The sequence below is a fragment of the Sapajus apella genome, unplaced genomic scaffold, assembly GCF_009761245.1.
Source record: "Sapajus apella isolate SASKATOON/1434 unplaced genomic scaffold, GSC_monkey_1.0 scaffold52, whole genome shotgun sequence".
Classification (NCBI taxonomy): Eukaryota; Metazoa; Chordata; class Mammalia; order Primates; family Cebidae; genus Sapajus; species Sapajus apella.
Window position 1 is genome coordinate 3974578 of NW_022436992.1, and position 25795 is coordinate 4000372.

Sequence of the window (25795 nt, forward strand, 5' to 3'; positions counted from 1 at the left end):
ATTAATCTTATAAAAAGGACTCCAGAGAGCTCTTTTGCCCTCTGGTTGCCTTGTGAGGACATACGAAGAATTCAGAAGTCTGTGATCCTGAGAAGGGCCCTCACCAGAACTCAGCCATGCTGGCACTCTCATCTTGGACTTTTAGCCTCCAGGTATGTGGGAAATTAATTCATTGTTTATAAGTCACCCAGTCTATGGTACTTTGTTATAGCAGCCCAAACTAAAACCCGATGTAAAGGATTCTTTCAAATTACAACAACACACTATAAATTGACCACCAGGCAAACATTTTAAAAGATTAATTTAACAACAACACCAAAAAGAAAATTAAATAGCTAGAGCCCTTTGTCAACCTTAGTAATAATCAGTTAACTATGATAAAGAAGAACATACAAAAAAATCATTCAAGTGTGAAAAGTTGGAAAAGTTCTCAGTAAGTCCACATGTCTGAGTTGAATATAGTATATAACTTATCTTTTAGAAATAATAGTAGGATTGGTTTACAGTCAGAATTATTTTTGGGGAATGATAAGGTTTCCCCTAAAATTCATAAGTTGAAGTCCTAATTCCAATACCTCAGAATGAGAATTCTTTTGGCGTTAAGACTTTTAAAGAGGTAATTAAGGTAAAATGAGGTCATACAGGTGGCCCCTGATATAATACACCTGGGGTCTTTATAAGGCGTGATTAGGTCAAAGACAGACACCATATAAAGACAGAATAAGAAGGCATCAATCTGCAAGCAAAGGAAAAAGGTATCAAACCAAATCTACCAAAACTTTGATCATGGACTTCTAGCTTTCAAAACCATGAGAGAACAAATTTCTGTTGTTTAAATGACCCAGTTTGTGGTATATGTTTATGGCATCTCCAGCAAACTAATACAGAAGGAAGAACAAAATGGGACATATTTTAGACATCTCTGATAGGTTAAGATTATATATGAAAAACTTTAATGTTAATAGTTACCATTGTTTATATTATTTAATATGCCAATATTTAAGTAATATTAATTGGAATATTTATCATATATATGTATTATATAAATAGCCTTAAATGATGTCTATGTCACTTGGAATATTTTATTTTCATTTATTCATGAATCTTTTCAGGAAAGGCTAAGACACCATTATTGAGGATTAGTCTGCAGATTCTAGTTTCATACTAAATCTCTTGTATAAACCACATCATCGTAAAAATTTAAAAATTCATTTTTTGCATTTATTTAAAATAAAACCATTTTAAGAGAGCTAAAAGCAAACATAGTACAAAAACTTTTTAGAGTATATTGTTTCTAGAGTTTTAGACCGTTTTACCTGCCTAAAATGATTGCAGTTTTTAAGCAAACTTACAGCATAGTTCTTAGTTACCTTAGCTTTCATACAATTTACTTGTTAAACTCAGATTTTATAGACTTATAAGACATGATACTTATAGTATTATGTGATGCTGCTTATCACATGATAGAGTAAGCAGTAGTCTAAATATGCTTGCTGTATTAGTCAGCTCAGGCTGCTGTAAGGAAATACCATAAACTGCATGACTTAAACAAGAAAAATTTATTTTCTCATGGTTTTGGGGACTAGAAAGTCAAAAATGAAGGTGCTGACTGATTCAGTTTCTGGTGCCGATAACCACCTTTTTGCTGTGCCTTCACATGATCTCTCTTCCACATAAAGAGAAAGAAAGAGAAAGAGAGAGAGCTCTCTTCACTCTTCTCATAAAACCACCATCCCTATAGGATTATGGTCCTACCCTTATGGCTTTATTTAATGTTAATTACCTCTGAAAGTTTTATCTCCAAGTACAGTCACACTTGGATTTTGTGATCAAATATGTGAATTTTGGGAGGACACATGTCATTCTGTAACATTTGTTAATACCATAGTATGCAATAGAGAACTAGCTGAAGCAAATGTGTACAGGCATGCTACAGAGTGACGTTTTCCTGCATTTACTTAACACACCAGGGGCTTTAGTTTTAAAGAATTTATAAGGGAGAAGAGCATTTGTTACTCTTGAAAGCAGGTGGCTTGAGTGCTTAATTATAGAAATAAAGGAGTGAAAGAAACAAAGTATTTAGAATATTATAGATGGTATGATCTCATTCAAAAAAAAAAAAAAAAAAAAAAAAAAAAAAAACTTCTATTTTTTTCTCTTGCCTGATTGCCCTGGCCAGAACTTCCAATACTGTGTTGAATAGGAGTGGTCAGAGAGGGCATTCTTGTCTTGCACCAGTGTCAAAGGGAGCGCTTCCAGCTTTTATCCATTCAATATGATTGTCTCTGTTTGCAGATGATATAATTGCATATTTGGAAAACCCCATCGTCTCAGCCCAAAATCTCCTTAAGCTGATAAACAACTTCAGCAATGTCTCAGGATACAAAATCAATGTGCAAATATCACAAGCATTCCTACACACCCATAATAGACAAAGAGCCAAATCATGAGTGAATTCCCATTCACAACTGCTGCAAAGAGAATGAAATACCTAAGAACACAACTTACAAGGAACGTAAAGAGCCTCTTCAAGGAGAACTACAAACCACTGCTCAAGGAAATAAAAGGGGACAATAACAAATGGAAAAACATTCCATGCTTATGGATAGAAAGAACCAGTATAGTGAAAATGGTCATATTGTCCAAAGTAATTTATAGATTCAGTGTTATCCCCATCAAGCTATCACTGACTTTCTTCACAGAATTTGAAAAAACTACGTTAAATTTCATATGGAACCAACAAAGAGATTGTATATCCAAGACAAGCCTAAGCAAAAAGAACAAAGCTGGGGGTGTCATGCTACCTGACTTCAAACTATACTGCAAGTCTACAGTAACCAAAACAGCAGGGTACTGGTACTAAAGCAGAAACATAGAACAGTTGAACAGAACAGAGACCTCAGAAATAATGCTACACATCTACAACCAACTGATCTTAGAAAAACCTGACAAAAATAAGCAATGGGGAAAGATTCTCTATTTAATAAATGGTGTTGGGAAAACTGACTAGCCAAATGCGGAAAACTGAAACTGGACCCCTTCCTTACACCTTACACAAGAATTAACTCAAGATGGACTAAAGACTTACACGTAAGACCTAAAACCATAAACACCCTGGAAGAAAACCTAGCCAATACCATTCAGGACATAGGCATGGGCAAAGATGTCATAACCAAAACATCAAAACCAATGGCAACAAAACCCAAAAGTGACAAATGGGATCTAATTAAACTAAAGAGCTTCTGCACAGCAAAAGAAACTGTTATCAGAGTGAACAGACAACCTACAGAATGAGAGAAAATTTTTGCAATCTAGTGACAAAAGGCTAATATCCAGAATCTACAAGCAACTTGAATTTACAAGAAAAAAAATCAAAAAGTGGGTGAAATATATGAACAGACACTTCTGAAAAGAAGACATTTATGTGGCCAATAAATGTGAAAAAAAGCTTGTCATCACAGATCATTAGAGCAATGCAAATCAAAACCACAATGAGATATCATCTCATGCCAGTTAGAATGGCGAGCATTAAAAAGTCGGGAAATAACAGATGTTGGAGAGGATGTGGAGAAATGGGAACACTTTTACATTCTTGGTGGAAGTGTAAATTAGTTCAACCATTGTGGAAGATAGTGTGGTGATTCCTCAAGGATCTAGAACTGGAAATACCATTTGACCCAGCAATCCCATTACTGGGAATATACCCAAAGGATCATAAATCATTCTGCTATAAAGACATATGCACATGTGTGTTTATGCAGCCCTGTTCATAGCAAAGACTTGGAACCAACCGAAATGTCCATCAATGATAGACTGGATAATGAAAATGTGGCACATATACACCATGGAATGCTATGCAGCCATAAAATGTATGAGTTCTTGTCCTTCTCAGGGACCTGGATGAAGCTGGAAACCATCATTCTCAGAAAACTAACACAGGAACAGAAAACAAAACACTGCATTTTCTCACTCATAAGTGGGAGCTGAACAACGAGAACACATGGACATAGGAAGGGGAACATCACACACTGGAACCTGTTGGGGGCTGGGGAGATAGGGGAGGGATAGCATTAGAAGAAATACCTAATGTAGATGATGGGTTGATGGGTGCAGCAAACTACCACGGCACGTGTATACCCGTATAACAATCCTGCATGTTCTGCACTTGTTTATCATAAAGTATAATAATAAAAAAGAAATAAACAAAATGTCATATATTTATAAGTTTTTAGACTTTGCAGTGGTCTGTCATGCTTGTGCCCATAGAAGCTTTTCTACTTTTGCTTCTTGCTCATTTTCAAGCCTGTTACTCCAGGCTTCTAGGTGAGTTTCTGATTCCCTAATACTGTTCCAGTTTCTTTTTGCGCTTAAGGTAGCTAGAGTTATTTACAGTCAAGTAACAAACTGATACAAAAACTGTTACCATTTTTGAGTCAAAGACAATAGATCTGTAGAGAAACATTAGATGGTCCTAAAAGCAAAGAAAAATCCAGTAACTTGTGGTTCGGCCTTCAGGATGTCCGTGTGTGTGTGCGTGTGTGTGTGTGTGTGTGTAACTAGGCAGAATAATAGAAGGGAAAAGTTATATGTTATTTTTACTCACCAGAACTTAGTACTTTTAAATTGCTAGAAATGAATTTGGGATTGGATGTGAAAAAACTATTTTTACACACAATATCGTCTTCTCTCTATTCACAGAGCATTGATATGCTAATTACCAAATACTCATTTATTTATTAAATTAGTTCCCCAACCAGGCATTTATGCAAACTTAGTTCAAAAATATCTTAGAACAATTCAGACTATCAATACTATATTTCTGTAAAAAAATCTATAATCCATATTGTTCTGTAATTGCTTCATCATAAATCTCTTATCAAACCATAATGTATAATTTGCTAATAATTTTATCAGTATCATTTAACTCCCTCTCACCCTTAAAAAATATTTCTAAATGTATGCTATATTGCAGTTTAATTTTAAAGGCAAATCATCTGGGGAAAATGACTTACTATTAAATTTGCAAGGGAGATTATTGCAACACTTTAAAGTTCTTTAAAATTTTGGTCTTGGGTTAATTTTTTAATCACCAACAAAGCCCATATATTCTAACCACAGGTTCTGTAAAGAAAAGAATAGCAACACTTATCTGAGAAATGTTATCTCTGCAGAACCAAAGGGACAATACAGAGAGCATTTGCCTAGGTAGAAGTTATTCATCTTAGAAATCAGTATCTATGAATTCTAATAAATTATGTTTCAAATGAAAGTAATTATACAATAATAACATTGATGGTATAAAATATTAAACTTTTTTGCAAAGAAATAACTGTCCTTTGTCATGTCCAATAGGATAGAACTGGAAGCATGAGTGGTCTATCCTTTATGGACGGTTATAAATTATCAAATATCAAGATATCTTAAAATACAATGGGATATTTAATTGTGCGATTATAAATAAAGCTAGTTTTATAATTAGTACTTTTCTTTAAGCAAGTTTATATATTTTCATAATATTAACAGATATAATCTAATAATTTGCATTTAGGAAAATTCTTAACTAAGAAAATTTAGCAGTATTCTGATTTTGTATATGTATAGCGAGAGTTAAGTCTATTGGATAATTCATGGATGGTCATGAGGAACTTTTTGAGATTAGAATTATAATATAAATAGAGCGATATATTTTCTTAAGAATTTAATAATTATTTGTTGAAACCAGTACTTTAAAAAGTGATTATAAATATAATGTCCATTCAAAATAACAACACATGAAGTAGTCACAGAAAACAGGGTACATCCTATTTCATGTTTATTTACTTTTCTGGCATCTGAGCCACTTACAGAGGCTATTTAGCCTGATATGTATTTTTTTTTTTTTGCCTGATATGTATTTCTTAAAGTAATATACTATTCTGCCTCTAGCCAAGTGCAACCAATTACGTTGTTTTGATGCCATTAAGATGTTGATTTTTATCTTCAATTTATGCCCCCCAAAAACTCTGTTCAAAGTAACTAATTTAAGATCTATAACTATATAGAGCCCAGAATTATTCTGTAGAATTTCTGTGACTAACATGACATCTACAAAATGTCATGTAGAAATACTGATACAACAGCGGGTTTTAATGAACTTGAGGACTATAACAAAGAAAAATACAATTGCTAGGAAGATTTTTTATCATGTTTTAATGGACATTTGCTTTAAGATGTTGTGACATGGTAGAACTGCTTCCCAGAGCCATCAGCTAAGGTTTAAAATGAGAAGGCTAGATTTGACTTTTTTTTGTGGGATTATATTAAATAATTTTTGAGAGATTGTTTTGTGCAAAAATGTCAAAATCACTTGCTACAAGTTAATAAGATGATGTTTTCAAAACTATTTGAATGAGTAGAAGCTCTTAATCATTCATACAAAAGCAGATACATAGGCATGTACCTGCATAGTTTTACTATAATTACTCATGCTTCAGTAGAAAAATTATAAGAGAGACTACAAATGATTTACCTCCACTTATTAAGTAACATTCTTAATAATACGAAGATGTGTTAAGCCTATTAAAATAAAATTGAAAATAATCTCAAAAATTCCAAATATTTTGCAATTTTTATTAAAGTCTCCCTAGAAATCTTAAGGTTGAATAAATGGCCCAAGATTCGTGTAATAGACTTATTTAGATGTTTTAATGCATTTGTTTTGCTAATTTCCTTTTCAGATAATTTTATTATTGAAGTCCACAGAAAATTTATTTGAATGGTTTCTAGGATGCTATTTACAAAAGAATATGACAGTGTGGTACTGAATCTGTATCCTACTCAGGATTTCTGGTGATGATTGTTTTATCTCTACCACATATTCTGGAATAACAAGCCTATGTGATTAGAAAACAGAAAAAAATGAAAAAATAGAAAATTAATATGAAAACATTGTTATTGAAAAATATGATTATAAACCAAGAAAATACTAGTCAGTGGAAAATTATTAAAAACTATGGGGCCACTGCTTAAGTAAAGATTATTCATGGTAAAGATAAGTAATTAGAGCTAAGATGAATAACCATATCCACGCGTGCGTGCGCACACACACACACACACACACACACACACACACTAACAGAACAGACAGATTGGCAAAGAAATTTCCATTTCTTAACTGAACTTTTGCCAAGACGAATCCATGGAAAAATAAATGGGAATATTCATGAAATTAGTAATTGTGAAAGTTATGTTGCATTTGTATCTCTTGATTTTCTACCTTTATGATTTTTATTCATTCTTAAACAGTTGTTATTTTTATGGCAAATAATATATTTCTTGCCACAATGATTAATTTACTTGAATTTTTTCAACCAAAGGGCATAGTCTGATTGTTCTCAGGTGTTATATTCATATTTATAATACCATATTTTTAAATCTATGCTAAGATTTAATGTGTAACTTAAAAGTAAATATTTTAAAAAATCTATTTAAATTTGACTTTGTAACATTCTAGGGCTTTATTACAACTATTAATAATGCATTTATTTTTAGTATACTAAACATTCCATTGATTTACTCTCTAAAAACTAGAGTTGTGCATTATAATGATTTTTTCACTTTCTAATTAAAGTGAGGTACTTCAAGATGAGTTCATGTTTTTCCAATTTTATTTTTTTATTGAGGTAAAATATACATTAAAAATTTATCATCTTTATTATTTTCAAATGTATGGTGCAGTTGTAATAAATATATTTTTATATAGTTTTGCCTTAATTCTCCCACTCTCCACTACCCTTCCTAACCTTTAGCTACTCACTATCTTCATGAGATCCACTTTCAAATTCCTATACATGAGTAAGAACAAGTGCTATTTATCTTTCTGAGTTTGGCTGATTTCACTGAACTTAATGACCTCAGGTTCCATCCATGTGACTGCAAATGGCAGAATTTCATTCTTTTTTTTTAATGGCTGTTTAATATTCCTTTGTGTATGTATAGCACATTTCCCATTCATCCACTGATGGTCATATAGTTGGATGCCATATTTTGGCTATTGCGAAGAGTGCTCCAATAAACCTGGAAGTACAAACATCTCCTCAACATACTGATTTCATTTTCTTTAAATATATGACGAGAGAGGGATTGCTGGATCATATGATATCTCCAGTCTTAGTTTTTTTTTGAGGAGTCTCCATGGTTTTCCATAGCAGCTGTACTAATTTACATTCTTATCAAAAGTGTAAAAGCCTTCCATTTTCTCCACATCTTTACTGGCATCTGTTATTGCCTGTATTTTTGGTAAAGCCATTTTAACTGGTGTGAGATGATAGATTTGATGTGCATTTCTTTGATGATTAGTGATGGTCAGCATTTTTACATATACCTGTTTGTCATTTTTATGTCTTATTTGAAAAATGCCTATTCGGAACTTTTAAATCAGATTTTCTTTCCATTCAGTGGTCCTTATATATTCTGGTCATTAATTCTTGTCAGGTGGATAGTTTGCAAATATTTTATCCCATTCTGTGGGATGTCTCTACTCTACTGATTATTTCCTTGGCTGTGCAGAAAGTTTTTAATGTGATGTGACCCCACTTGTCAATTTTTGTTTTGGTTGCCTATGCTTTTGAGGACTTACATAAAAAAATCTTTGCCCAGATCTGTGTCTTGGAGTGTTCTCCTCAACGCTTTTTTTCTAGCAGTTTCATAGTTACAGGTTTTTGATGTATTTAATCCATTATAACTTGATTTTTGGGGAGACCAAGGTCCAGTTTTATTCTTCCACATGCAGTTAGTTAGTTTTCTCTGCACCATTTATTGAAAAGGCAATCCTTTCCCCATTGTATGCTGTTGGCATCTTTGTTGAAGATGAGTTTGCTGTAAATGTGTAGATTTATATCTTGGTCCTATATTCTGTTCCATTGGTCTATGTCTGTTTTCATGCCAGTGCTATGCTCTTTTGGTTACTACAGCCTTGTGAAAAATCTTGAAGTCAGGCAGTGTGATGCCTATAGCTTTTTGTTTGTGTGTGCTCAGGACCATATTGGCTATTTGGTGTGTTTTATAGTTCCATATAAACTGTGGAATTTTTTTTTCCATTTCTGTGAAGAATATCATTGATGTTTTGATAAGGATTACATTGAATCTGTAAATTAACGTGGGCGGTATTGACATTTTAACAATATTGGTTCCTCCAATCCATGCCGATGGAATCTCTTTCCACTTTTTTGTGTGTCCTCTTCAGTTTCTCTCATCAGTTTTATAGCTTTTCTTGTATACATCCTTAATTTATTGGTTAGATTGATTCTTAGGTATTTTATGGTTTTTGTAGCTATTGAAAATGGGACTGCTTTATTGATTTCTTTCTCAGATTGTTTGCTGTTAGTGTATATAGATGCTACTGATTTTTGCACGTTGATTTTGCAACCTGCAACTTTACTGAATTTGTTTGTCAGTTCTAAGAGGTTTTTTTAGTGGCATCTATAGGTTTTCCCAAGCATAATTAACAATGGCTACAAACAAGGATAATTTGACTTAATCATTTCCAATTTGGATACCAATTATTTCACTTTTTCACCTAATAGTTCTGGGCAGAACTTAACAGGGCTTTGTTGAAAAAAAAGTGAAAGTTGGCATCTTTGTCTTGTTCCAGTCCTTAGAGAAAAGGCCTTCAATATTTTCCTGTTCAATACAAAGTTAGCTGGGGGTTTGTCATATATAACTTTTATTATTTTGAGGTATGTTTCTTCAATAAACATTTTGATGAAGATTTTATCATAAAGAGATGTTGAATTTTATCATATGCTGTTTTGTCATATAACAAAGTAATCACATTTTTGTTCTTTATTATGTTAATATGATAGATCACATTTATTGATTTATGTATGCTTGCATCCCTAGGATGGATCCCACTTGACCATGGTGAATAATCTTTAAGGTGTGTTGTTAAATTTCATTTGCTAGGTTTTTTTTAAGGATTTTTACATCTATAAACACCAGCAATATTGGTCTGTAATTTTCTTTTTATGTTGTATCCTTGTCTGCTTTTAGTATCAGGATAATCCTGACATCATAGAATAAATAGTGGAATTATTCTTCCCTCTTCAGTTTTTTTTTGAAGAATTTGAGTAGGACTGGTATTAGTTCTTCTTTAAATGATTGGAAGAAATTGTCTGTGAAGCCATCAGGTCCTGGACTTTTTTCTTCAATGGGAGATTTTCTTATGGTTTTGATCTTACTATTCATTATTGGTTTGTTAAGGTTTTCTCTTTCTTTATAATTCAATCTTGGTAGGTTGTATGTCTTCAGGAATATATTTCTTCTAGGTTTTCTATTTTGTTGGCATATAGTTGTTCATAATAGTCTGCCATAATTCTCTGAATTTCAAAAGTCTCATTTAAGTCTTGTTTTTAATTTCAAATTTTAAGTCTTCTTTTTTTCTTTATATAGATAAGATGTGTTAGTTTTGGCTAATTTTTCAAATAAATGAGTTATTTTTGTCTAGCTAAACATTTGTCAGTTTTGGTTAACTTTTTAAATAAATGACTTTTGTTGATCTTTGTATTTCTTAGTCCCAATGTTATTTGTTTCTGCTTTGATATTTATTGTTTCTTTACCTTTACTAATTTGGAGTTTGGTTTTTTTCTTGCTTTTCTAGCTCCTTGAGGTGCATCACTAAGTTGTTTATTTTAAATCTTTCTACTTTTTTGATATGAATATATATTGCTATAAACTTCCCCCTTAGTACTGTTTTTGTTATGTCTGTAGATTTTGGTATGTGTTATTTTCATTTTTCTTTGTTTCAAAAAATGCTTTAATTCCCATCTGAATTTATTCATTGATCTATTTGTCTTTCAGCAGCATGTTGTTTAATTTTTTAATGTGTTTGTATACTTTCTGAGGTTCTTGTCATTACTGAATTGTAGTTTTATTCTGTTATTGTCGGAAAATAGTTGATAAAATTTCTATTTGTAAAACATTTGTTTACACATTTTGGCATCCTATGATATAGTTTATTCTGTAGAATGTACCATGTGCTGATGAAAAGAATGCGTATTTGAAGCTGTTGAGTGAAATGCTCTATAAGATCTCTTAAGCCTCTTAGATCTAGTGTGTAGCATAACTTTGCTCTTTTTTGGTTGTTTTTCTGTTTGAATGGTCTATTACTGACAGTGAGGTATTAAACTCTTCCACCATTACTTTTTTAAGTGTAGTCTATTGCTTCCTTTAGATCTAGTAATGGTTGTTTTATATACTTGAGTGCTCTGATGTTGAGTGCATAAGTACTTATTATTGTCATATTTTGTGGCTCAACTGACCCCTTTATCATTGTGTAGTGACCTTCTTTGTCTCTGTATATAATCTCAGATTTGCAGTCTATTTCTTTTGATATAAGAAAGCTATTTCTGCTCTTTATTGGTTTCTAGCCTTCCCTTTCAATCTATGCGTGCCTTTGTAGTGGAAGTGGGTTTCTTGAAAGCAGTATCTAGTTGGCCCTTGCATCTTTATCCATTCAGCCAAGCCTTTTAATTGGAGAACTGTGATCATTTACCTTCTGTATTACTAATAATAAGAAGTTACTATTGCTAATTTGTTGTATGTTTTCTGTTTGTTTTGAGGCTTCTTTCTTTACTTCTTTTTTTACTGTCTTCCATTGTGGTTATGTAATTTTCTCTAGTAGTATGTTTTAATTGGTTGCTTTATATTTTCAGAGAATCTATTATAGGTTTTTGTGTTGTGGTTACCAAAAGGCTTACAAAAAATGTCTTGTAGATATAGCAATTTATTTTAAAGAAATGACACCTTGTCTTTGATTACAAATAAAAGACTAGAAACATAGGAAAACATACAAAAATTATATACTTTACATCTTCCTTTCTTCATTTCGACTTAGTTGTCTCACTTTATATAATTTTATATTACCTATCTTTTAATGGGCTGCTGTTGCCATTAGTGTTTTGGATAGATTGGTTTTTGTGGTTTCAGAAGAGATTTATAAGTAGACTCCACATTGCAATTATAGTATTAGAGTATTATGAGTTTTTCCATGTTCTTAATTTTACCAGTTTTTATCAGGGCTTTATACCATAAAAAGTTGTTTTTTTGCAAGTGAGTGTTTTATTTTCTTTCAGACTGAAGAAATCCCTTTAGTATTTTGTAGGACGAGTCCAGTGGTGAATTCTCTCAGCTTTTGTTTGTCTGGGAAAGAGTTTATTTCTCCTTAATATTTGAAAGATAATGTTGGAAGCAATAATTTTGAATGGCAGTATTTTTTTGTTGATCACTGTAAAAATATTTTTCCACTCCCTCCTGGCCTGTATGGTTTCTGTTGAGAAGCCTGTTCCAAGATAAATTAAATCCCAGGTATCTGTTATTTACCGCTTCTTTTTTGCTGATTTTAGGATCTTCTCTCTATCTTTGATCCTTGAGAATTTGATTATTATATGTCTTGAGATGGCCTTACACGGGTTCAATCACCATAGTGGTCTCAGAGCTTCTTGTACCTGAATATTTATATCTTTCTCGAGATTTGAAAAGTCTTCTATTATTTCTTTGAATAATCTTTCTACCCACTGCTCTTGAACACCAATATTTCTTAAATTTGTTTTTAAAATAATTTTCTATCTTCTAGACAGTCTTTATTATTTTTTGTTTGTTTTTTCTCTTGTATGTATTTTCAAATAGCCAGCCTTTGAGCTCATTCATTGTGTCCTCTGCTTGGTACATTCTGCTGTTGAGAGCCTCTATTGATATTTTTAGTATAGAAAATGTATTTCTTAGATCCAGAGTTTTTAAATTATTTCAATCTGTTTGCTAAATTCCTCTGATAAATTCTGAATTCCTTTCCTGTGTTATCTCAAAGATCATTGAGTTTCCTTAAATTTGCTACTTGGGATTAATGGTCACAAAACTCACTCACTGCCAACTTATTAGGGTCAGTCATTGGATTTTTGCTTTGCTTTTTTGGGAAAGTCATTCCTCTCTTCATTTGCTACTGTTTCTTATGGGTATATGTCTATGTCTTTTCATTGAAAAATTATTTATTTATTTCAGTTTTATCCGTCTAACTTTATTTGGTTTATACTGAATATATTTGCTTCACAAATCTTGACTGTTAGGTCTCAGGCTTTTTTTAAAGCTCTATTTGATGTCTTAAGGCCAGTTCTGCCTAACTCAAATGTGGGGGATCCAAGGAATCATCCTGGTAGTGTGGAAATTCTGGCTAGGGTTTTGTGCTCAAGGAACATATCTTCTACAGTGTGGTACTGCTGAACAGCTACTCTGATTTAACATTTCCTTGGTCTGAGTTACAGAGAAGTTTCTAGGGGTAGTAATTATAGTCCTACTTCCCCTTTTGGTCTCTGCCTGTCCTTAGGGATATTTCTTCCCTCAGACAATAACATACTTCCCATGGGTTAAGGCAAGGACAGGTCTCCTGCCAGGGAACTCAAGATCATGGGAAAAGTGGTTGACCACCTCAATCTAACTTGAGTACCATGAGTTGGGGAGCAGAATCAGGGTTTAGGTACATCACTGGCATGAAATTTTGATTCTCCTACCGTCTGCCCAGAAGTTTCTTACTTTTTCTCCTTTTTAAATTTTAACTTCTTTGTGGCCCTAATATCTATTTTACTCTCAGATTTGAGTTGTGATTTGTTGCTGGTAAAAATCTTGGCACTGTGTATTTGTTTGGAATTGTCTGGGAGCACGAGGGATAGCTTGCTTCTATCTTTTTCCCCCCAGTAATAGAGTTATTGTTTAAAAAAGAATAAAATGCAAAAAACATGAGCTAAACATTTAAACTTTGAATTGAATTATATTAAAAACAATCAGAAATTATGAATAAAATGAAATATGTCAATGCATATGGCAAAATAAGATTTAATTACTTTGTAAATATATTTATCATGAACTGAATAGATAATATTTGAGAAAAAATATATGAATTTGATATATCTACTCATCATCCAAAAGATCACAGCATTTTTTAAATAGTGACAAACCAATGTAACTTCAATACTACCCTGAGCTGAATACAATGACCTTAGAACTGTGTGAAATGTTTGATTACAAACTACTGTACAGAATATAAGATTTTGGAAGAACCAAATTTATCATCAGGAAGTTGCTTTCATAATTATAGCTATGGCTTATCTCCATTATCTTCTACTTCCATTATGGAGAGGGTGATGACATGAACAAAGACATCTATATCTTATTATCTAATAAATATTAAATTTATTTGTAGTGAAAAATAAGTATATCTTCTCCAGGAAAATGGTATCCTTGGTGCGTATGGGCTTCAGGACAACCAGCAAGCTAAAGAATGTTGAGCCTTTTCTTATAATTGTGTAAGATCATCTTTGCTTGCAGGTTACAAAAACTCAAACTGATCTACTTGGGCAAGAATTATTTGGCTCAGAGAATAAAACCACATGAAGAATTTGAATACAGTTAAACCCTAGAGGCAGGGCTTCAGGGGGATATGTCAGCCTCCATTCTATCTAAATATTTACCTATGTCTACATGATGATTTTATTCCTTTTATTTATTCCACATATCATATCCTCTGCATCAGACACGACTTGCTTTGATTGGTTCCAGTTAAAAATTCTCAGTAAGGGAATTTCACTGATGTGGAAGTGGGGTGCCATGGAAGGTGAATTGACAGTCCCCAAAAGAACCACATGGCATACAGTCAGAAAACATAGAGTTCTTTCAAAAAGGAGAGCAGCTGGGAAAAATTAATTATTTTTTAAAACAACACTTTATATCAAATATAATATTTAACAAGGTGCCTTCATGTTCTCCTTTAAGACTTAATAATTTTGTAACAAAAACACATTAGAAATGGTGAGATTGAGTCCCAGAAGACTTAAATAGTTTACAAAGCTAACATTACCTACTAAATGCCAGAGATTAGACTAGAATTTAGGATTTCACACTTTGAGACACATGTTATCTCTGTATTTCAAATTAGCTGCTTGCATCACTTATTCAGACAGTCATGACTATTCAAAGTCATGCATTCATAAATCTTTTAATATTAGGAGCTTAATACTAATTATACAAAGGAATACTGTACAAAGAGAAATAGGATAAGTTGAGCTTAATGACAGAAGGTTGTAAAATCTCTTCTTACTCTTTCTAATCACCACCTCCCACTAATGTTTCCTCTGTATTTCAGTCAGTCCCTTCTAATTCTGAATGATTTAGTTTTTTAAATGAATTTCTTCTCTCATAAGATTTATAATAGAGAATATTTTCTTCACGGTAAATATTATGAAGGCATTATTTCCTGAAAATAAACAAAGACATTTTCTTTGAGAGAGTAGATAAAGTATGTATTTCCTGTACTTTGCATATAAAAATCCTCATGCTCTGTGATTATGAATGTCTAGAGTAGTCACAAAAGGGCTTGTCTATAGAAGATTAGGTGGAACATCAATGATCAGAACAAGTTCTGGAATGAGTCAAATTTCCCCTAACTTCCTATTTTATCTCTTTACTAATAGAACCTTTCATAAACTCCAAATGTCTGAAAATTTTAAATACAATCATGACTAACGTTATTTAGTCACAGACACACAGAAAGCACACATGATGGTGCAAACCTGTGGGAGTCTGGCTTTTTTCTGTCTCAATTATTCCTCCTTCTTTTCCCTCTCCCTGTTAGCCTTGCCCTATTCTGTCAGATTTTTCCGTATTTTTTTCTTTACTCTTACTGGACAGACTATTGTAGATTCCTCATTTGCCCTTTATCTGGAGGCTTAGGTTTTCTGGGTACTCTTTTTTAATTTCCAAATTTTATTTTAAGTTCAGGAGTACATATGCAGGATGTACAGCTTTGCTACATAGGTAAAAATGTGCCATGGTGTTTCGCTGCACAGATCATCCTATCACCCAGGTATTAACTCCAACATCCATTAGCTTTTCTTCCTGATCCTCTCCCTTCTCCCACCCACTACTCTAGTGTGTGTTTTTCCCCCAATATATCCACATGTTCTCATCACTAAGCTCCCACCTATAAGCGAGAACATGCAGTATTTGGTTTTCTGTTCCTCTGTTAGTTTGCTAAGGCTAATGGCCTCCAGCTCTATCCATGTCCTTGTAAAGGGCATGATCTAGTTTCTTTTTATGGATGCATAGTATTCCATGATGTATATATACTACTTTCTATTTCCGATATATCATTGATGGGCATTTAGGTAAATTCCATGTCTTTCTTATATTATATAAATAATAAACTCAAAATGGACTAAAGACTTAAATATAAAACCTCAAACTATAAAAAACCCTTGAGAAAAACCTAGGCAATACTATTTAAGACATAGGCACAGGCAAAGATTTCATGATGAATACACCAAAAGCAATTGCAACCAAAGCAAAAATTGACAAGTGTGATCTAACTAAAGAGCTTTTGAACAGCAAAAGAAACTATCAACAGAGTAAACAGACAACCTACACAATGAGAGAAAATTTTTGCAATCTAGCCATCTGACAAATGTCTAATATTCAACATCTATAAGGAACTTAAATACAATAAAACAAGTAAACAAATCCATTAAAAAGCAGGCAAAGGACTTGAACAGATACTTATCAAAAGAAGACATACATGTAGCCAACAAACATATAAAATAGAGCTCATCACTAATCACTAGAGAAATACAAATCAAAACGTTGAGATACTGTCTGACACCAGTCAGAAAGACTATCATTAAAAAGTCATAAATTGACACATACTGGTGAGGTTGTGGAGAAAAAAGAATGTTTATACACATTTGGTGAGAGTATAAGTTCATTCTGATTACTTCTTAGTACTAATTATCAGAAACCATTGTCTTGCATCACATAATTTGGTGTATCATTATGTTGACAATATCTCCTTTGCTTTATTCTATGTTCATAATACTTTCTTTCCCTTTGAGAGAGGGTAAAAACCATTCCATGCTTGTACTATCGCATAATATTATAAATTATGTGTTCTCTTTTCACTAAGTTACCTGTTGGAGCTATAACTGAACAAAAGACAAATTTAGTACCAATAACACTCATGTTGAGCGACTACTTGTGTTGTGAATTTTCAGGCATTGTGTTAGCAACTCACCCTAATCATGAAAGAAGTAAAAATTCAACCATTAGTAGAGTACATATTATCATTTATACTAGCCATAGCTAAAAGGAGGGATTATGCCCTGTGAGGGCTGGGTAGTATGGACTTTCACATTACAATCCCCCATGAGGAAATCCCATAACCTTTGATCCTTTAACTCATTTTCTGTAAATTTATCTCAGGTGAATTATTAGATGGATGAATCATTGTAGCTGAACAATGATACTCACACCTAAAATCACTATTTATAAAGCATATTATCACTGAAAATTTGTTAAGTGTGGTATATCCATGGAAGGAAATTTTAGGAAGGCATTTCAAAAACACAAAGAATTCTTTAAGTATAAAACAGTTGTTCACAGTGTGTAGTTTAATGAAATTGCAAACTTCTATAGGTTGTATCCAGTATGATATCATTTATCTATACTTTTTAATCAAGGTAGTTATTCCAACCGGTTATTGAGTGTCCATCATATGTCAGGCTGTGTGACTGGCAGTAGGAATACAGCCATAAATCAGATAACTAATTTTTAAAGATTACGTTATAGTGAAGAATACATGCACCAAAGCAAATAAACAGAGGGAAAACATCAGTATATTTAATTTATATTTAGACCCAGTCAAGCACTTTTATTGAAAGATCTGTTTCAAAACCAAAGTTACACTGAAGATTTCAGTGTTAAAGGGAATAATTTTAATTACAAATAAGAAAAAAAATCACTGTGCTTATTGCAAATCAAGCTTTATTTAAAATGATTAGCAAAAGTATAATTTTTACGTTATAAGTCTTGCCAGTATTAATATGTATTTTGGCCTCCTGTTGCTTATCTTATAGTTCTGGAGGTCAGAGGGCTAAAATGGGTCCCACTAGGATAAAAACAAGGTGTTGGCAGCACTATGTGTCTTCTGAAGACCATGACCACAATCTCTTCCTTTTCTTTTTCCAATTTTTATATCTACGAGCCTTGGCCCTTGGTCCATCTTTTTTTAAATGAATGTTTCCTTTAAAAGTTTCCATTGATACATCTTATTTGTAAATTTTTATGGGAGATGTCTGATATTTTGTTACATACATGGAAAGTGTAGTGATCATCAGGTTATTTAGGTATCATAACCTCAAGTATTTATCATTTCCACATTTTAAATATATTTCAAGGTCTCTCTTTTTGTTATTTTGAAATATATAATGCATTGTTGTTAACTATATAATAACATATATAACCCAATATATATAACAACATCACCTTATTCTGTTCTCAGACATTGCAACTTATTTCTTCATTAAAAGTAAAGGCAAAAACAGCAATTACTTTCGCACCAAGCTAACAGTATGTTTACTCATCAACCAGCTTCACTTCATTCCCTCTTAAAAGCCAGGAAGAGCATCACTTAGACCTCTGCTTATATTGGTATATCCCTTCTGATTATTTCTACTACCTTCCTATTTCATCTATAAAGAAACTTGTAATTACATTGGGTTTATCTGATATTCTAGGATAATCACCCCATCTCAAGATATTTAATTTTAAAATATTCACAAAAACACTTTTACTATGTAAGGCAACATATCCAGAGGTTTGGATCTATGTGGGGCTATCTTTCTGTTTAATACAACGTGCTATATAATTTTCAACAATTATATAAACTGTGCATCACAAACCTTTGTTACAAACATAGAGGCTTACATTTCAGATGGTTCAAATCTGGCTTTATAATAAAATATTCTGAAAATAATGGGTTCCTTATCTTTGTGCATTGAATATCAGGAAAATAAAACAGCAAAAACATATCTGTAAAGTGATAAGTTTTATAAACCTATCACTTTACAGTTTAAAAATTCAGCACAACATTACACCATGGAAATATGAATTTATCAGTATTTTTCAAAGAGTAGTCTCAGCACCAGCATCATCACCTTCAAATGAGAACTCATTAGACATAAAAATTTTCGGAACCCACCCCAGATACGTTTAATCAAAAATTATGGGATTGTGGGGGGCTGTGGCTCAATAGTTTGCATTTTTATACGTGTTCCAGGTAACTCTGATGCACACACAAGTTGAAGATTGTCTGGAAATAACAAAGCACTTTTAGAAGTTAATGATTTGCTTTTGAATTTTTCTATAATTAACATGGGTTCCTATTTACTTATTCATTTATTTAGAGAGAGATTTTCACTCTTGTTGCCCAGGCTGGAGTGCAATGGCATGATCTGGGCTTACCACAACCTTCGCCTCCTAGGTTCAAGCTATTCTCCTGCCTCAGCCCCCAAAATAGCTGGGATTACAGGCATGTGCCACATGCTTGGATACTTTTGTGTTTTTTTTTTTTAGTTGAGATGGGATTTCACCATGTTCATCAGGTTGTTCTCAAACTGCTGACCTCAGGTGATCCACCAGCCCCTGCCTCCCAAAGTGCTGGGATTACAGGTATGAGCCATGGCTCCTGGTGGTTCATTTTTAAAGATTGCTAATTCTGATTTCATATTTACCTGTATCAGAGAGAGATAACTTAAATTATACTATTTCCATATATGACCTATATATTCTATAATTGCAATTTGCAGTAAGTTTTATTAAGTATGTAAATAAGAACCTTAACATAGAAGCCTAATTTAGTCAGGGAGACCGCCAGAAAGAAGTGAAATTTAAATCCTAACCTACTAATTTAAAGAAGCAAATTATTTAGGTAATGGTCAAGAACATTCTAGGTAGAGGTATCATTCCTAGGACAGGGAAGAATTTAAATGATTTTGATAAATCTTAGTTACACAAGAGTGTCAGAGAGTTACTGAGCCAGGAAAGGAGTGGACAAGATGAGATCAAATAGAAAGCAAGGATCTGGACCTGTAAATCTTGTAAGTCTAATAAGGAATTTGGGTTTGTTTTAGAGACAACAGAACATATCTGAGTGGTTCTAAGTGACATAAACTGAGATGTGTATAAGCAAGCATGCATATGTGCCTACGTGTCCATTAATTTTATGCTAGAAGAATCAAGACAGCACCTAGGAACCCTGGTTAAGAAGACATTGCAATGATACAAATGATAGGCTGATGGTCCATGGGCAGAGCTGATGATGCTAGAGGTGGCCAAAAGAGGGTAAATTCAAAGTTTACTTATGTGTGAATTTGTTTGTTTATTTAACTTTTTATATTTTTATTGTTTTTGTTTGGTTTTATTTCTTTCAATGTTTGGTATAAGTCACCAGTGAAACCATTTGGCTCAGAAGTTTTTCCTGTTACAAGTTATTTTACTAAAAAATTGTATTATTGAATAATTAAAATGGATATAAAATTATTCAGATTATTCCTTCTTGAATGGATTTTGATAGATTGTGGATGTCAAGGAATTTTTTAATTTTATCAAAGCCGTCAATTTTGTGAACATATTGACATAGAGTTTTTTCATAATATTTCTCAATTATCTTTTTAATGTGGGGTGATATTGACTATTTTGCAAATCTTTCTCTTTCTCTGTGACCCCTGTTTTCACCATCAGATTTACTCCTTTCATCCTCCTGAATCCTGCTTTCATCTTTTATGGCCACTTGTGACTGCATTGGGCCTTCCTAGATAAGTCAGGATAATCTCCCAATCTTAATATTCCTCACTTAATCACATCTCCGGAATCCCTTTTGCCATGTACGGTAACATAGTCACAGGTTTGAGGGATCAGAATGAGGTCAAGTTGGAGAGGCTTTTTTTCTACCTAGAAATTTACTTATTTGACACTAATGTAACTCTACCACCAGTTATCCTTTTTACTTAAATTTACAAGCAAAAAACAACTCCCTTGAAAAGTAGGCAAAGGAGATGAACAGACACTTTTCAAAAAAAGACATAAACATGGCCATAAAATATACAAAAAAATGCTCAACATTTATCCTTTAAAAATCCAATCTAATAATCTGTCTTTTAAATGTGTTTAGACAATTCACACATGTCATTATTAATATGATTGATTAAATTCAACCATCTTTGCAGCTCATATTCAATTTGTACTATCTTTTATTTTGCTTTTTTCCTTTTTTCACTATGTTCTCTTGTGTTAATTCAGAACTTTTTGTGTTTAATTTTCTCTCCTCTACTGACATATCATTTCTACATTTAAAATAAATTAAAAACTACCAATTAAAGAGAGTCTACATTATACTACATTAAAATAATACTGCTTAGGATGAAGTTTTAAAACTTTTCAATAGTGTGTTTCCAAAATCTTCCTCCAGTCATTTGGGCTATTACTGTCAGGCTGCTTACTCTTATACATGTAATAAATACATCATGAAATATTCCCATTTCTGCTTTCAACAGCCAGATTTGTCTTACAGTAATTAAACACACACAAAAGAAGAATTTTATTGCACTTTTATATATTCAATTTCCGATGTTTCCTATTTTATTTGTATAGATTCAGATTATGCTCTAATTGCATGTAATTTTTGTCTGAGGAGCTTCTTTTAACATTTCTCGTAGAGTAGTTCTGTAAGGAATACATTGTCTCATTTTTGTTTGCCTGAGAAAAATTTATTTCTCCTTCAATTTTAAGGGGTGGTGGTGTTTACCCTGCTTGGTCTTCTCTGGGCTTTTTGAATATGTGATTTTATCAATATATCATTAATTTAGAAAAATTCTCAACTGTTATTTTTTCAAATGTTTCTTCGTCCTCTTTCCTTTTGAATTGTAATTATCAAATTTTAGATCATTTGATATTGTCCAATGTTTTGTGCTTTTTTTTTCTTTCATTCTGTGTGTGTGTGTGTGTGTGTGTTCTTCAAATTCTTTGGTCCTTTTCTCATTTATACCAAGTCTATCCATGAGCTGGCTGGAGGCATTCTTCATCTCTGTTATTGTCTTCTCCATATCTAGCAGCTCCATTGGGTTATTTCTTAAGATTTTCATCTTTCTGATCATACTATTCATGTGCTTTTAGATGTTATTCAGGAATTTCTCTTCCTTTAACATGTTAATTATAATCATTTAAAAAATCCATGTCAGATAGTATCACTATCTGTACCATATTTGAGCATTCTGCTGATTATTTTGTCTCTTCAAAGTGTGTCTTATATTTCCTATTCATATGCTTTTAAATTTCTTTAGAAAGCCAGATATTGTGTATAAGACATTTCATTACAGACTGAGGTAAGTTATCTTTATGCCTTGAAAAGGGCAAAGCATTCCTTGTGACAGGGCTTTGTCATGAGTGTTTGAGTTAGCCTAGCTAGGGGTTTGGCCATCCCAGGCTTCAAATCTTATAGCAATGCTGTTTACAGGGTGGGGGTAAATTTACTGGATTATGTTTGTAATATTCAGAGCTTACACCTTTCCAATGAAATGTTATTAGAGAGGACAATTCTTAAGATCTTGTTCATCTCCTTTCTCTCTCCCAAAGGTGCTAAGCGGTTGTTATTTAAGGCTTATTAGCTTGGTGCTGTTTCTTATTCTAATCATTCTATGGTTTTGAATGTGTTCTGGAAACTCACAGATGTGGCTTTCTTAGTTGTCCTGTCCTTTCCTTATTTACAGCCATGTAAAACACCGTCCAATGTATAATGTTGCTTCTGCCGCAAAGGTAGAATTTTTCCCATTTTTCTTTCCCCCGCTGCCCATGAGTTATTGATGCCAAAGAAAGCATTGCTTGTTTCCCTTTTCCCTTCGTTCTGAATTCACCCCTCCTCCTGTAGGGGAGAAGGATCTGGGTAGAGTTTCTCGCCCTTTGCATACAATTCCCAATACCTTTGCCTCCTCCCACCTCCCATATAAGGTCTACACCACACTGAACACTTCTTAGCAATCAGTGGGACTCCTGAGAAAAAAAAAAAGTCAGCAAAATGTCTTGAACTTCCATCAATTCTGTGGCCCTCTGGGGGTCGAAATTGGCCCAGCAGCTTGATTTCCATCTTCAACAAAGCATCAATGTTCTGGCTAAACTCTTCCTACCTGTAATCAGTCACATTAATATACTGCAGGTGAGCAATTACTTGAATTTCATCTTTCCCTGCAGGTCTTTTTTATCTGTTTGATTTGCGGCTAGTTGTTTTTCTGTTATCTCAGCTCCCAATGGGTTAAAAAAAAAATGGGGCCGGGCGCGGTGGGTCACACCTATAATCCCAGCACTTTGGGATGCCGGGGCGGGTGGATCACGAGGTCAAGAAATCGAGACCATCCTAGTCAACATGGTGAAATCCCTTCTCTACTAAAAATACAAAATTTAGCTGGGCATGGTGGCACATGCCTGTAGTCCAAGCTACTTAGGAGGCTGAGGCAGGAGAATTGCTTGAACCCAGGAGGCGGAGGTTGCGGTGAGCCGAGATGGTGCCACTGCACTCCAGCCTGGGTAACAAGAGCAAAACTGCCTCTCAAAAAAAAAAAAAAAAAAAAGAAGAATATAAAGTTACTTCAGATCTTTTCTGTGGTAGGATGAAAGCAATGCTCCTTCCAGCTTTCTATGCCTTTAACAAAACTTTTAACATAATCTATTACTTTTAACGTAATATACTAACGATTTGGAAGTTATGTTGCTTTGAAGATAACTTCTAGATTTCTTTGCTAAGTACTTAATGTTCTACCTTTGTAATCTCATTAGCTCCCATGTATTTCAACACAACTCTAGTCCAGAAAACTCTCCTTCAGTATATTTTATTACTAAATTATTAAATTTTTTCATAATTTTTGGCATATACACAAACTTAAAATGTCCATAAACAGGCTAGGAGTGGTGGCTCACACTTGTAATCCCAGCACTTTGGGAAACCAAGGCAGTCAGGTCACATGAGATCAGGAGTTTGAGACCAGCCTGGCAAACATGGTGAAACCCCCTTGCTACTAGAAATACACAAATTACCCGGATGTGATTGCAGATGCCTGTAATCCCAGCTATTTGGGAGGCTGAGGCAGGAGAATTTAAGTTCCTTATAGATACTGAATATTAGACTTTCATTAGATTCATAGTTTACAAATATTTTTCCCCATTCGGTATGTCACCTGTTTACTCTGTTGATAGTTTCCCTTGCTGTGCAGAAGCTCTTTAGTTTAACTAGGTCTCATTTGTCATTTTTGTTTGTTTGTTTCTGTTGCAGTTGATTTTGGTGTCTTTGTCATGAAATCTTTGCCAGGGCCTATGTCCAAAATGGCATTTCCTATGCTATCTTCCAAGGTTTATATAGTTTTATACTTTACATTTGTCTTTAATCACTTGAACTAACTTTTGGATATGATATAAGGAAGTGGTCCAATTTCAATCCTCTGCTTATGGCTAGCCAGTTATCCATAGCTGTTCAATTTCAGAGTACAAAGTTATGTTTATAAGCCCCCACAAGTTCAAAATATGATAGACTCAAGATGATAAGCAAATTACAATTACAATTTCTGCATCTGAATTCTATCTAAAAGACAAGATGACTCCAAAATAACGTATCCCAGAGCCCAGGAAAAAAAGGCAATGTGTGAAAAGAATCACAAAGAATTTGTAGTCTGGTTATTCTTTTATTAAAAATATTAGCTTAGGAGTCAGATACACCAGAAATAAATGTGTAAGTCTACTAGTTACACGCTATATGTCTCTTTCAAAATACTTTATGCTTCAGCTTCCATTTCCTTGTTTATAAAACAGTACTAGTAACAACTATCTTATTCAATTTTTAAAATAAATAATATATGTGAAAAGATATAATTATCCCAGTGACCCACAGAATATTCTCAAACTAGGAATTGTGATTAATATATAGAGTTAAATATTAGTTCATAAAATTATTGATGACTTTAATTATACTACTACCTTGATAAAATGAAATATATTTGAATGGTCTTTCTGATTTCCTGAAGAGGTCTCCTCACTTCATTTCTAAGCTATAAAATTTTGTGTATGTTTAATTAAGAATTCCCATATCCCTGTTATAATTACAGAAAGCACAGCCTCTGTTAACATGCAGTATGCAGCACACGTTTCATAAGGCAAGTTTCTAAATAGGGGTAGACTCAGAGGTCCCTGAAGGCAGTTACCAATCAGCTGACTGCTAAATGGAATAACCTCAGAATTACATTAGAGGCTTTGATCAAACATAAAAAGCTCTTGTTAAACAGACATAATGAAAGAACTCATTAACTATGTGGTAGCTGTATGTGTGTGTGTGTGTGTGTGTGTGTGTGTGTGTGTGTGTGTGTGTGTCTGCGCGCGCGCACGTGTGTCAGTGTGTATGAATGAATGAGATCATACCATTTTTCAATTAGAGAATAGTTAACTAATTGTCTGGAATTTGTATTATATGTATTATATGCAGAGACAGCCCTTCTCTTGGTCTTGATTTGGATTACATTGCTAAAATTCATTTGTCATTTAACCTCGAGGTTTAAGATCTCTTATAAAAGTTTTTACATTTTATTAATTCAGGATTAAAAGATTGTTTTGCCTTGTGAGTCTATACAAATATAGAAATCCCCAACTCAAACACTTTTTTATGCTTTGTGGAAAGACCAAATCCTAAGAAATTATTGTTGTTTGGATTATTTTGGTACCTGTGTTTCTTGGTTGTCTTCCAGTTTTGACATTTAAAATTTCTATCATGTAGAAGCTCTTCCACTGCCCATTCTCTTCGTTTATAACATAGATCAAAAAGCAGTAACATATAGCATAATTGCAAAAGCTATATTTAAAGCCAAATATGATGAAGCCAAAACTAAACTATTAACTGACATACAAAACTATT

At 33.2% G+C, this 25795-nt stretch overlaps 1 long non-coding RNA gene across 1 annotated transcript in view; it reads right to left on the reverse strand.

Moving 5' to 3' along the window:
• LOC116526836 overlaps positions 1-25795 on the reverse strand; it is a 502163-nt gene that overhangs the window by 452011 nt on the left and 24357 nt on the right. The gene's annotated exons all lie outside the window — the stretch shown is intronic.